This window comes from Phacochoerus africanus, chromosome 7, assembly GCF_016906955.1.
Source record: "Phacochoerus africanus isolate WHEZ1 chromosome 7, ROS_Pafr_v1, whole genome shotgun sequence".
Taxonomy (NCBI): domain Eukaryota; kingdom Metazoa; phylum Chordata; class Mammalia; order Artiodactyla; family Suidae; genus Phacochoerus; species Phacochoerus africanus.
Window position 1 is genome coordinate 25,543,221 of NC_062550.1, and position 14,357 is coordinate 25,557,577.

General features: G+C 44.0%; 1 protein-coding gene across 2 annotated transcripts in view; it reads left to right on the forward strand.

Moving 5' to 3' along the window:
- The window catches only part of RBMS2 (RNA binding motif single stranded interacting protein 2), a 65,051-nt gene that overhangs the window by 23,351 nt on the left and 27,343 nt on the right, over positions 1-14,357 (forward strand). The window lies entirely within an intron of this gene.

Below are 14,357 nucleotides of genomic sequence, written 5' to 3' on the forward strand. Positions count from 1 at the left end.
GTTTAATTCTGGCTTTCCATTCTGTTCCACAGATGTGTATTTCTGTTTTGGTGCCAGTACTATATGATTTTGATGACTGTGGCTTTGTAGTATAGTCCGAATTCAGGGAGCCTGATTCTCCCGCTCCATTTTTCTTTCTCAGGATGGCTTTGGCTATTCTGGGTCTTTTGTGTTTCCAGATAAACTTTAAAATATTTCGTTCTAGTTCTGTGAAAAACATCCTTGGTAATTTGATAGGGATTGCATTGAATCTGTAGATTGCTTTGGGTAGTATAGTCGTTTTGACAATATTGCTTCTTCCAGTCCAAGAGCATGGTATGTCTTTCCATGTGTTTGTGTCATCTTTGGTTTCTTTCATCAGCGTCTTAGAGTTTTCAGAGTACAGGTCTTTTGTCTCTTTAGGTAGGTTTATTCCTAGGTATTTTACTCTGTTTGATGTCATGGTAAATGGGATTGTTTCCCTCATTTCTCTTTCTGATCTTGCATTGTTAGTATATGGAAATGCAGTCGATTTCTGTGTATTAATGTTGCATCCTGCAACTTTACCAAATTCATCGATGAGCTCTAGCAGTTTTCTGGTAGCGTCTTTAGGAGTTTCTAGGTATAGTATCCTGTCATCTGCAAACAGTGATAGTTTTACTTCTTCCTTTCCAATGTGGATTCCTTTTATTTTTCCTCTCTGATTGCCATGGCTAGGACTTCCAAAACTATGCTGAATGGCAGTGGTGAGAGCGGGCCTCCTTGTCTTGTTCCTGATCTTAGTGGGAATTCTTTCAGCTTTTCCCTGTTGAGAATGATGTTAGCTGTGGGTTTGTCATATATGGCCTTTTATTATGTTGAGGTAGGTTTCCCTCCATGCCCACTTTCTCTGGAAGGTTTTTGTGTGAAATTGGTGTTGGGTTTTGTGAAAAGCTTTTTCTGCCTCTATTGAGAGGATCATAGGCTTTTGTTGTTCAGCTTGTTAATGTGATGGATGTATCACGCTGATTGATTTTCGGATATTGAAAAATCCTTGCCTCCCTGGGATAGATCCCACTTGATCATGGTGTACGATCCTTTTACTGTATTGCTGGATTTGGTTTGCTAGTATTTTGTTGAGGGTTTTTGCATCTGTGTTCATCAGTGCTATTGGTGTAATTTTCTTTTTTTGTGGTATGTGTGTCTGATTTTGGTATCAGGGTGATGGTGGCCTCACAGAATGAGTTTGGGAGGGTTCCTTCCTCTGCAGTTTTTTGGGAGAGTTTCAGAAGGATAGGTGTTAACTCTTCTCTAGATGTTTGATAGAATTCGCCTGTGAAGCCAACTGGTCCTGGACTTGTGTGTGTTAGAAGTTTTAAAATCACAGTTCAATTTCAGTACTTGTGATTGGCCCATTCATCTTTTCTATTTCTTTTTCTCTTTAGTCTTGGAAGATGGTACTTTTCTAAGTATTCATCCATTTCTTCTAGGTTGTCCATTTTCTTGGCATATATGCTTGTAGTAGTCTCTTGTGATCCTTTCTGTGATGTCTGTTGTAACTTCTCCTTTTTCCTTTCTAATGTTATTATTGCTTTGAGTCCTTTCTGTTTTTTTCTTGTTGAGTCTGGCTAAGGGTATTTATCAATTTTGTTGATCTTTTCAAAGAACCAGCTTTTAGTTTATTGATCTTTTCTATGATTTTCTTCATTTCTCTTTCATCTGTGTCTTCTCCGATCTTTATGATTTCTTTCCTTCTGCTAACTTTGGGTTTTGTCTCTTCTCTCTCTAGTTGATTTAGGTGTAGTGGTGGCCATCATTATTAACTATTTCTTGTGGGCCTCTCTATAGATATTTCTGTGTATATTATATCAGACTTTGAAAAATTATATATCCAAAATTCTTTTTGACTTGTAAATGCAGACCAGTACAAAGACTATGCTTTTTATACCTGATGTAATGCTAAATGGTTTGCATATATACATTTTATTTTGATCTGGAAATTGACTAGGCATACATCCTTTTCATATTCTTGAAATGGGCCACTTCCTTCAGGTATATAGTATTTCCAGTGTTTATTGTTTGGTGAATCAAAAATATTTATGTAATGACTGCAGAATCTTTTCACAACTTTGAGACTTTAGCCCTTGATAAAACTAGATGCCTAATATACCAATCTGGGTATTTTTGTTGTTGGGGCGGGAATCATGCCTATGGTATGTGGAAGTTCCCAAGCTAGGGACTGAATTCATGGTACAGCAGTGGCCCAAGCCACAGCAGTGACAATGCTGCATCCTTCACCTGCTGAGCCTCCAGGGAATTCCAAGGGTATTCTTTGAATGGGTAGTTATAAAGGTGAGGAAAAGGAGTGCTGATGTTTCCTGACTACCTGTGGGCCTGGGATCTGTTTTTCTGATGAAAATGAAATTCTGTGAAATGATGAAAATATGGTAAATGACAAGATAAAGCAAAATAAACTGTAGGCAGGCATTGTCTTTATCTTTTCTGCATCTGAAGCAACTGTGTTGTAAAAGAGAGGCACATATACTTCTCTGCAAGCTCTGAAGCTCCAATGATGCTTCATTCTTTTTCACTTTGCATCTCCTTCTCAGGCCATATATCCTTCTGAACACAAATGATCCACCAACCAGGCTGAACAGTAGAGGGGTTATATAATACATAGTAACACTCTTTGGGGGCTCAGGTGTATTGCTTCCATGTTCTCCCCATGCAGTTCGTTGTCATGTTCTGACTTAAAATTACTTAACCTTCAAAGGTCCTTTTTGTGTCCTGAGAATGTATTAAATGTTTTGCTCTGTTTGCTGGTACATATGAGATATTACCACACTGACATGTACCCACAAACTGGGGTTATTCCTTGGGATGCAGGCATGGGCTTGTGCTGCCTAAAAACACTGTGCTTTAAAGGGCTGTGTCCTGCATAGAATTGCCCATATACTTCAGTTGAGGGCTCTTGCTCCAGTCAGTCTGTGTAAGAACCATTCTTATGTAGGAGATTTTCCTCTAACTTATTTGGTTCACAGTTCACATGTCTTTGTTCCTTACATGTTCTGTTTTGACTAGACATTACCTATTGCCAGGGAACTTAGAACTGTTTTCTTTCCAGAAGGGAGAGAGACAAAGGATGTAGGGTCATGTAAGAACTGCCTTATATGTTTACTCAGCTGTTTGCCCTGGTTTGGATACTGTCAGTATTAGGGTTTCCATTATTTGGTTCTGCTTAATGAAAGTTGAAGTGATATGACACAGAAAATGTTGAAATAAGACCTTGCTTTGTAAGTTTTAGAAGGGAAATAACACATTCCCTACTCTACTTCACAGAGGTATCAGGAAGATCAAATGAAATCATGTGATAGGACTTAAGATATTGTTAAATTGTTAGTAAAAAAGTACAGAATTCTGCATCAAACTGTGCCTTGAGGATTTTTGTTCAGTGGGGAGATTCTTTATCCAGTCTTTTTTTTTTTTTTTTGTCTTTTTGCTATTTCTTGGGCCGCTCCTGCGGCATATGGAGGTTCCCAGGCTAGGGGTCTAACGGGAGCTGTAGCCACCGGCCTACGCCAGAGCCACAGCAACGTGGGATCTGAGCCGCGTCTGCAACCTACACCACAGCTCACGGCAACACCGGATCGTTAACCCACTGAGCAAGGGCAGGGACCGAACCTGCAACCTCATGGTTCCTAGTCGGATTTGTTAACCACTGCGCCACGACGGGAACTCCCTATCCAGTCTTAAATAAAGCAGAGTTTCTCAAGAGTTCCTAGTGCAGAGAAGTTCCCTGGTGGCCTATCAGTTAAAGATCCAGCATTGTCACTGCTTTGGCTTAGGTCACTGGGTGGCATGGGTTCAGTCCTTGGCCAAGGAACATCCACGTGCCTCAGGCACAGCCAGAGCAGGAAAGGGGAAAGAGTTTCTGGTACAAATCCTCTTGCACCTGAGTCTTTAAGGTAGAATGGTTGGTTCATCATTCAGTCATAAAAGGAAACAGATATCTACCCAAAATGAGTAGTTTGAGAGAGATGTAATAAAGGGGCTATTTACAAAGGTACTTAGGGAAAATGATGGAGAGCAGGGTACCTTATGGCCAGCAATTACAGACACTGTTGCACTAGATCTAAAAGGGCAGGAGTTCCCTTCGTGGCTCAGCAGTTAAGGAACCCAACTAGGATCCATGAGGATGCGGGTTCAATCCCTGGCCTAGCTCAGTGGGTTAAAGATTGGGCGTTGCCGTGAGCTGTGGCATAGGTCACAGACGTGGCTTGGGTCTGGTGTTGCTGTGGTGTAGGCCGGGTAGCTACATCTCCAATTTGACCCCTAGCCTGGGAACCTCATGTGCCATGTGTGTGGCCCTAAAATAGCAAAAAATTAAAAATGTTAAAAAGTAAAAGGACAAAAAATTTAGAGAAATTACCAGAATGTTAGAGTAGCTGTAAGGAGAGAACTATGGGCCTCAGTAGAGATATACAGCCAAATATTCTGACAGGGGAAGCAGCTAGGAAAAGAAATACTCTGGGCTCATTCTCCTTCTGCCCTTTGTCCCTTATCTGAGTTACAGTTCTCTGTCTTTTCATTTTTATAGGTTTTTGGAGTGGTCTCCTTTTTACAGACAATAGAGTTGTAGCCTCTCTTACTTCTGATGTCTGCTCCCCTTATGGCTGAAGTTGGTACAGGGGCTTGCTGTAAGCTTCCTGATGGGGACTGGTTCCTCCCCACTGGTGGGTGGGGCTGATTCCTATCCCTCTGGTGGGTGGGGCTTTGTCTCTGGGTGAGATTACAGTCGGCTGTATGCCTGGGGGATTCTTTAGGCTGCTTGTTTACTGATGGGTGGGACCGTGATCCCACCTGGATTATTGTTTGGCCTGGGGCTTCTCAGCACTGATGGGTGGGGCCAGATTTTCCAAAATGGCCACCTCCAGAGAAACACATGCTGATGGATATTCCCAAGAGCTCTGCCTTCAATGTCCTTCCCCCACAACAAGCCACAGTCACCCATGTTTTCCCAGGAGATCCTCCAAGAGCTGCAGTCAGGTCCGACCCAGATTCCTATGGAGCCTCTGCTTTGCCCTGGGACCCAGTGCACATGAAAGCGTGTGTGCACCTTTTAAGAATGGGGTCTCTGTATCCCCCAGTCCTGTGGAGCTCCTGTGCACAAACCCCACTGGCCTTCAATGCCAGATGTTCCAGGGGCTCCTTCTCCCAGTGCCAGATCCCCAGGCATGGGGACCTGACGTGGGGCTCAGAACTCTCACTTCTGTAGATGAGTCTCTGTGATACAGTTACTTTACAGTCTGTGGCCTTCCCACCCGGGAGGTGTGGGGTTGTTTATATCACATAATCATCCCTCCTACCTCTTTTTTTTTTTTTGTCTTTTTGCTATTTCTTGGGCCGCTCTCGCGGCATATGGAGGTTCCCAGGCTAGGGGTCCAATCGGAGCTGTAGCCACCGGCCTACGCCAGAGCCACAGCACGCAGGATCCGAGCCGCGTCTGCAACCTACACCACAGCTCACGGCAACGCCGGATCGTTAACCCACTGAGCAAGGGCAGGGATCGAACCTGCAACCTCATGGTTCCTAGTCGGATTCGTTAACCACTGAGCCACGACGGGAACTCCCCCTCCTACCTCTTGATGTGGCCTTCTCTTTGTCTTCTGGAGTAGGATATCTTTTTGAAAGTTTCCAGTCCTTTTGGCTGAAAGTTGTTCAGCATTTGGTTGTAATTTTGTTGTTTTTATGAGAGAAGGTGAGCTCCAGTCCTTCTGTTATGCTGTCTTAACCCCGTCTCTCCTCTTCCTGCCCTTTGATATCCCACTGTTACATGTCTGACTGTCCAAACCCCACCGGTACCAGTGGGCAAGGCTGCCTGTTCGTACACTCTAGACCATCAGCTTCCGAGGCACAAAGCAAGGTTGACAAGAGTGGCAAGTGGATCTGGAAGGGCACATGGATTCTGGGCAATATGTTTGGCTGAGGGTTCTTTAGTTATTTTGACTTAGAGTTTTTAAATGTCAGTTTTATGGTTGAGACCTAGTTTGAGTACCACCTGGTATGAATCCTCTCTGGTATGAATACCCTCTGGTATTCAAGGGATGTGGAAAACAGATTGCCATTATAGTTGTGAGAGCCACAAAAGAGAATGGGGAAGGAGAATAGGAGTTGGGGATGGTGTCAGGTTTACGGGAACCAAGGGGAAGTAGTAGAAGTGCCGAAATCAGCTTTTAAAGCCAAGTACGGTGGGCAAATCTGTGGTAAGGGTTCTCTGGCTCAAGTTGCCCATGCCTTTCTGTTTCAGTTTTTTTGGGGAGGGGGGGGAGGTTATTCCGTCGTGGCGCATCAGAAACAAATCCGACTAGGAACCATAAGGTTGCAGGTTCTATCCCTGGCCTCGCTCGGTGGGTTAAGGATCCAGCATTGCTGTGAGCTGTGGTGTAGGTCACAAGCTCAAATTGCACATTGCTGTGGCAAAGGCCGGCAGCTGTATCTCCAATTGGGCCCCTGGCCTGGAAATCTCCATATGCCGAGGGTGCAGCCCTAAAAAGAAAAAACAAACAAAAAACAGTTATTTGGTGGGGGGGGGGTTGAGGGGAGGTGTGGGGGGTTGCCTGGCCTGTGGAAGTTCCCAGGCCAGGGATCAAACCTGAGCCACTGCAGTGACAACACTGGATCCTTAAACCACTGTGTCACAAGGGAACTTCCTGTTTTGGTCTTGGTTTTCATTTTATTATTTTTTTCCAGGAAGGAAAGTTACAGAAAATATCCCTTTCTGGCTCTGATATGATTTAATGTCTAATGCATATTTCCACTTGAATTTCAATAAAATACATTAATCTTATGATTTTTCTACCTGGAAGTGAGGTAGGGTGCTGCCAGCCTCGACGGAATCCTGTGTCAAATCATGCTAGCCTGTGGCAGCCTAACATCTCAAGATGTTTTCAATGGTTGTAATGTCCTGTCCTCTCCCTCCATCTTTATCAAATTTTTATAATAGTTTTATTGTGATGTAATTCATATATCATACAGCTCACCCATTTAAAGTGTACAATTTCATAGCTCTTTTATATATTCACAGAGTCATGCATCTATTACCGTAATTTTAGGACATTTTCATTATCTCCCAAAAGAAACTCCACCTACCTAGCCACCACCCCAGTTATTTCATTACCCCACCTCCCAGCCATAGGAAATCACTGATCTGCTTTCTGTCTCTATGGACTTGCCTGTTCTACACCTTTCATATAAATGAAATTGTATTATCGGTTGTCCTTTGTAAGTGGCTTCTTTCACTTAGCATGTTTTTTTTGTTTTTTGTTTGTTTGTTTGTTTGTTTTTGCCTTTTTTGCTATTTCTTGGGCCGCTCCCGCGGCATATGGAGATTCCCAGGCTAGGAGTTTAATCGGAGCTGTAGTCTCCAGCCTACTCCAGAGCCACAGCAACTCGGGATCCGAGCCGCGTCTGCAACTTACACCACAGCTTACGGCAACGCTGGATCGTTAACCCACTGAGCAAGCGCAGGGACCGAACCCGTAACCTCATGGTTCCTAGTCAGATTCGTTAACCACTGCGCCACGACGGGAACTCCCACTTAGCATGTTTGGTTTTTTTTTTTTTTTTCCCCACTGTACAGCAAGGGGGTCAGGTTACCCTTACATGTATACATTACAATTACATTTTTCCCCCAGCCTTTCTTCTGTTGCAACATGAGTATCTAGACAAAGTTCTCAATGCTATTCAGCAGGATCTCCTTGTAAATCTATTCTAAGTTGTGTCTGATAAGCCCAAGCTCCCGATCCCTCCCACTCCCTCCCCCTCCCATCAGGCAGCCACAAGTCTCTTCTCCAAGTCCATGATTTTCTTTTCTGAGGAGATGTTCATTTGTGCTGGCTATTAAATTCCAGTTATAAGTGATATCATTTGGTATTTGTCTTTGTCTTTCTGGCTCATTTCACTCAGTATGAGATTCTCTAGTTCCATCCATGTTGCTGCAAATGGCATTATGTCATTCTTTTTTATGGCTGAGTAGTATTCCATTGTGTATATATACCACCTCTTCCGAATCCAATCATCTATCGGTGGAGATTTGGGTTGTTTCCATGTCCTGGCTATTGTGAATAGTGCTGCAATGAACATGCGGGTGCACATGTCTCTTTTAAGTAGAGTTTTGTCCGGATAGATGCCCAAGAGTGGGATTGCGGGGTCATATGGAAGTTCTATGTATAGATTTCTAAGGTATCTCCAAACTGTTCTCCGTAGTGGCTGTACCAGTTTACATTCCCACCAACAGTGCAGGAGGGTTCCCTTTTCTCCACAGCCCCTCCAGCACTTGTTATTTGTGGATTTATTAATGATGGCCATTCTGACTGGTGTGAGGTGCTATCTCATGGTAGTTTTGATTTTCATTTCTCTTATAATCAGCGATGTTGAGCATTTTTTCATGTGTTTGTTGGCCATCTGTATATCTTCTTTGGAGAAATGTCTATTCAGGTCTTTTGCCCATTTTTCCATTGATTGACTGGTTTTTTTGCTGTTGGGTTGTATAAGTTGTTTATATATTCTAGAGATTAAGCCCTTGTCGGTTGTTAGCATGTTTTTAAGGTTCATATTGTAGCGTTTGTCTGTACTTCTTTTCTTCTTATGACTGAATAATAGGCTCATATATGAATATACTACCTTTTATTTATTTATCAATTGATAGACATTTGTGTTATTTCTACTCTAGGCTATTTGAAATAATACTGCTGGGAAATTCATGTCCACGTTTTGCGTGGACATGTTTTTTTTTTTTTTTTATCTTTTTGCCTTTCTAGGGCCACACCTGTGGCATATGGAGGTTCCCAGGCTAGGCGTCTAATCGGAGCTGTAGCTGCCGGCCTACACTGTAGCCACAGCAACTCGGGATCTGAGCCACATCTGTGACCTATACCACAGCTCATGGCAATGCCGGATCCTTAACCCACTGAGCAAGGCCAGGGATCGAACCCACAACCTCATGGTTCCTAGTCAGATTTGTTAGCCACTGAGCCACAACGGGAACTCCAGGACATGTATTTTTAATTCTCTTGAGTACATACCTAGGAGTGGAATTGCTGAGTCATGTGATAACTCTGTGTGTTTAACCATTTTAAGAACTGCCAAACCATTTTCCAAAGCAGGTGCATCATTTTACATTCCCACCAGGAGGGTACAGGGTTCCAATTCCTTCACTGCCTCACCAACACTTTTTTTTCTTATAGCCATCAAAATTACTTTGTTTTTAATGTCTGTGCCTACAGCATGTGGATGTTCCCAGGCCAGGAATCGAACCTACACCACAGCTGTAACCAGAGCCATGGTAGTGACAATGCCAGATCTTTAACTCGCTAAGCCACAAGGGAACTCCCAGAAGGAATTGTTTTATAATCTAGACATAAGTAACTTTGTGAGGAGGTCAGAGAAGGGTAGTTCTGAAGATGGTCAGGGCCAGCTCACTGAGTAGGTTTCTCACTGCCTGCCTTGCAGTCTCAGATCTCTTCATGTGCTTTCCATGAAAACAGCTCTCCCAAGTTTTCCTGGATCTTTAAGGACTACTAGGGGAAACATAAAGTCTCTGAAAACAAATAATAGCTCAGTATGGATGAGTTGTCTATATTTTGCAAGAAAAGGAGAATTTTGTCCTTTAATAATAGAAGAACCCATTTTTTTTTTTCTTACGTCTTTTTTAGGGCTGCCCCCTCGGCACATGGAGGTTCCTAGGCTAGCAGTCTGATCAGAGCTGTTGCTGCCAGCCTATGCCACAGCCACAGCAGTGCCAGATACAAGCCTCGTCTGCAACCTACAGCACAGCTCATGGCAACACTGGATCCTTTTTTTTTTTTTTTTTTTTTGCTTTTTAGGGCTGCACCCATGGCACATGGAGGTTCCCAGGCTAGGGGTCTAATGAAGCTACAGCTGCTGGCCTACACCAGAGCCACAACAAAGCGGCATCCGAGCTGGATCTGCGACCCACACCACAGCTCACAACACCGCCAGATCCTTAACCCACTGAGCGAGGTCAGGGATTGAACCCACAACCTCACGGTTCCTAGCCAGATTTGTTTCTACTGGACCATGATAGGACCACCAGAAAAACTCCATTTTTAAAAGACTCCAATTTTTTAAAAAATAACCATAACCAGAGTTGCCTTCGTGGCTCAGCAGTTAATGAACCCAACTAGGATCCATGAGGATGCAGGTTCAATCCCTGGCCTAGCTCAGTGGGTTAAGGATCCGGCATTGCCATGAGCTGTAGTGTAGGTCAAAGACACAGCTCGGATCCCGTATTGCTGTGGCTGTGGTGTAGGCTGTAGCTCCCATTCAACTCCTAGCCTGGGAACTTCCCTGTGCTGTGGGTGCAGGCCTTTAAAAAAAAAAAAGGCAAAAAGAAATAACCATAACTAGAGTTCCCACTGTAGTACAGCAGGTTAAGGATCCAGTGTTGCTGTAGCTGCAGAGTAGGTTGCAGCTTCGGCTCAGATTCAGCCTCCATATGCTCCAAGTGCAGCAAAAAAAAATTAAAAATAGAATAACCATAACTGACGCTTGCTGATTGCCAAACACCATGTTAAGTACTTACTATCCATTAACTCATTCGTCCTACCTTATTTGGCTTTCCTTCAGCTTTTTTTTTTTTTTTTTTTTTTTCCTGTCCACTACTCCATCCCTGGGTCAGGGATCAACCTGTGCCACAGCAGTGACAACACTGGATCCTTAACCACTAGGCCACCAGGGAACCCCTCCTTCAGGTTTTGTGTGTGGCTAGTCCTTCTTCCAGTGGAGTGGCCTTTCTGGGAAACAACCAAATCCTTGCTGGTGTCCTCACAAACTCCTTACTGATAGATCTAGTCTCCAGCCAACCTTAAATCTGCATTCCCTAGCATATGCATTTAGTCAGTTCATCTTTGCAGTTCAGTCAGTGTTTCCTATTCTGCTTTGGTGACCCATTGCCCACAGGCATCTGGGTTTCACTGGCAGATCCAAAGCCAAAATGCCCTAGCCCTGAGATTGCTTCCCACCTTCAGGGGTCACGACTGAAATTGCTCCTTCTCCAAAAAAATTAATGAAATACTAGAACTTTCTAAAAGCATTAATATCTCCTTTACAAACCTACATTTGTCAGGTGCTGCATTAACTTTTAGCTAAGAAATCAAATTTCAAGGCTCTTCCACACTACCAGTCTTTTCATGCCTTCCCTGCGTAGTACTGTTTTGTTTTTGTTTTTGTTTTCTTTTTTGGCTGCCCCTCAGCAAATCGGGTTCCCAAGCCAGGGATCAAATCTGCCACCTAACACTGGATCCTTAATCCACTGCCTGGGGCCAGGGATCGAACTAGTGCCTCCATAAAGATAAACCAGGTCATTTACCCTCTGTGCCAAGGCAGAAACTCTTCTTCGACACCATTCTTACTTGTTTAATCATTCATTCATTCATTTATTCATTTATTTATTTTTGTCTTTTTGCCTTTTCTAGGGCCACTCCTGCAGCATATGGAGATTCCCAGGCTAGGGGTCTAATCGGAGCTGTAGCCACTGGCCTACGCCACAGCTCACAGCAACGCGGGATCCTTAAGCCACTGAGCAAGGCCAGGGATCGAACCCACATCCTCAAGGATACTAGTCGGGTTTGTTGCCACTAAGATGCAATGGGAGCTCCCTATTTGCCCTATGGTTCCTAGTCGGATTCATTAACCACTGAGCCACGACGGGAACTCCTTCGACACCATTCTTAAAGTGCTGCCATTTCTAGCACTGGATGTATGACTCTTAGGTTTATTTACCCTTTTTTTTTTTTCTTCTTGGTCATGGGCAGAATATGGAATTCCAGCCTCTCGGGCAATGCTGGATCTTTTAATCCACCATACTGGGTGGGGGATCAAACCTGCGTCTTGGCACTGCAGAGACACCGGCGATCCTGTTGTGCCACAGCAGTAATTCCTATTTGCCGTATTTTTTTCTTTTCTTCACTTTTTTTTTTTGATCTTTTGGGGCCACACCTGTGGCATATAGAGGTTCCCAGGCTAGGGGTCGAATTGGAGTTGTAGCCACTGCAGCATGGAATCTGAGCCATGTCTGAAACCTACACCAGAGCTCACGGCAACACCAGGTCTTTAACCCACTAAATGAAGCCAGGAATTGAACCCGCGTCCTCATGAATGCTGGTCAGGTTTGTTAACCACTGAGCCACAATGGGAACTCCTTTCCTTTCCTTTTCTGTTTTTTTTTTTTTTTCCCCTCGATTTTTAGGGCCAAACTCTCGGCATATGTAAGTTCCCAGGCTAGGGATTGAATCAGAGCTTGCAGCTGCTGGCCTCACCACAGTCACAGCAATGCCAGATCTGAGCCATGTCTGCAACCTACACCACAGCTCACTGCAGCTCCAGATCCTTCACACACTGAGCAGGACTATGGATTGAACTCACATTCTCAAGGATACTAGTTGGGTTTGTTGCCACTAAGACGCAATGGGAACTCCCTATTTGCCCTATTTTTATCTTTTGTCTGAAAGTTGCTTAAAAACAAGCACATGCTCTGCCCTGCACTTGCTGACTGTCACTGCCACCACAGAGGAATAATTCATACATAGTCCTCTGGCACATGGATTAGTCTATATGGGAATCCTCATGTAAGTAAGTGCTGACAAAGAGAGGGGGACAGGGACAGGAAATATGAGGGGTGTTTCAAGAGCTACAGAAGGTCATGAGTCTTTGGACTATTCCAGGATGTGGTATTGGGTTTCTTCTTTGGTATAGTATAGAGCTAAGGAATAAACTGTATATTTGCTGGGAATTCCTTGTGGCTCAGCAGGTTAAGGATCTGGTGTTGCCACTGCTATGGCACAGGTTCAATCCCTGGCTAAGGAACTTCCACATGCTGCAGGCAGGGCAGAAGAAAAAAAAAAAAAAACCCCTGGGAGTTCCCATAGTGGCTCAGCAGTAATAAACTCGACTGGTATCCATGAGGACACTGGTTTGATCCCTGGCCTCACCCAGTGGGCTAAGGGGCCAGTGTTGCTGTGAGCTGTGGTGTAGGTCACAGACTTGGCTCGGATGTTGCGTTGCTTTGTCTGTGGCATAGGCCAGCAGCTGAAGCTCCAGTTTGAGCCTGGGAACTTCCATGTGCGGCAAGTGTGACCCTAAAAAAAGAGAGAGAGAGAGAGAGAGATTCTTTAGGAGTTTCCTGGTGGCTCATCAGGTTAAGGATCTGGCATTGTCACTGCTGTGGCACAGGTTTGATCTCTGGCCCAGGAGCTTCCACATGCTGCAGACGTGGCCAAATTTTAAATAATAATAAAAGGATTCTGGAGTTCCTGCTGTGGTAAAATGGGATTGGCAGCATCTCTGCAGTGCCAGGACACAGGTTTGATCCCCAGTGCAGCACAGTGGGTTAAAGGATCCAGTGCTGCCAAGGGTACAGCATAGGTCTAAACCATGGCTCAGATCTGTTTCCTGGCCCAGGAGCTCCATGTGCTGTGGAGCAGCCAAAAAAAAAAAAGTATTAGAGTCTGGTTACCCGTCCTAGTATCATTAGTGAATGATTAGAGCTGTTTCACCCCAAACCCTAGATTTCCTTAACCATATTTTATCTATTATTCATTTGTTTAACCTTTCAAACTTATAAATAACCTATGACCAAACCACTATTAGCATAGTAATAAATTTCATTTTTGCTGCTTGGCATGGTAATTAGTATTTAATTTTGTCTAAGCTTATAATAATTTTCAGGCTTCTGCAGGTATTTTACAGTTCTCATATTCTACAGTTTTATAAACACAGTTGAACTTTTCTATACCTTTATAATTGCTACATTTTTATTAGTTTTTTATCAGTTTTGAATGGAACCTAGATTTTTTTTTGTCTTTTGTCTCTTTTTGTTGTTGTTGTTGTTGTTGTCGTTGCTATTTCTTGGGCCGCTCCCGCGGCATATGGAGGTTCCCAGGCTAGGGGTCCAATGGGAGCTGTAGCCACCAGCCTACACCAGAGCCACAGCAACGCGGGATCCGAGCCGCGTCTGCAACCTACACCACAGCTCACGGCAACGCCGGATCGTTAACCCTCTGAGCAAGGGCAGGGACCGAACCCGCAACCTCATGGTTCCTAGTCGGATTCGTTAACCACTGCGCCACGACGGGAACTCCGGAACCTAGATTTTACTAGTCTTTTTTTTTTTTTTTCTTTTGGCTGGGCCCATGGCATGTGGAAGTTTCTGGGCTAGGGATCAAACCCACACCATGGCAGTAACCAGAGGCACAGCAGTGACAACACCCAAGCCATCTTAGCCCACTGAGCCACCACCACTTAGAGGCAACTCTAAGATTTTATTAGTCTTATCTCATTACGCAGTTTACTTAAGAGGCATACATTAATTTTGTCTCCAG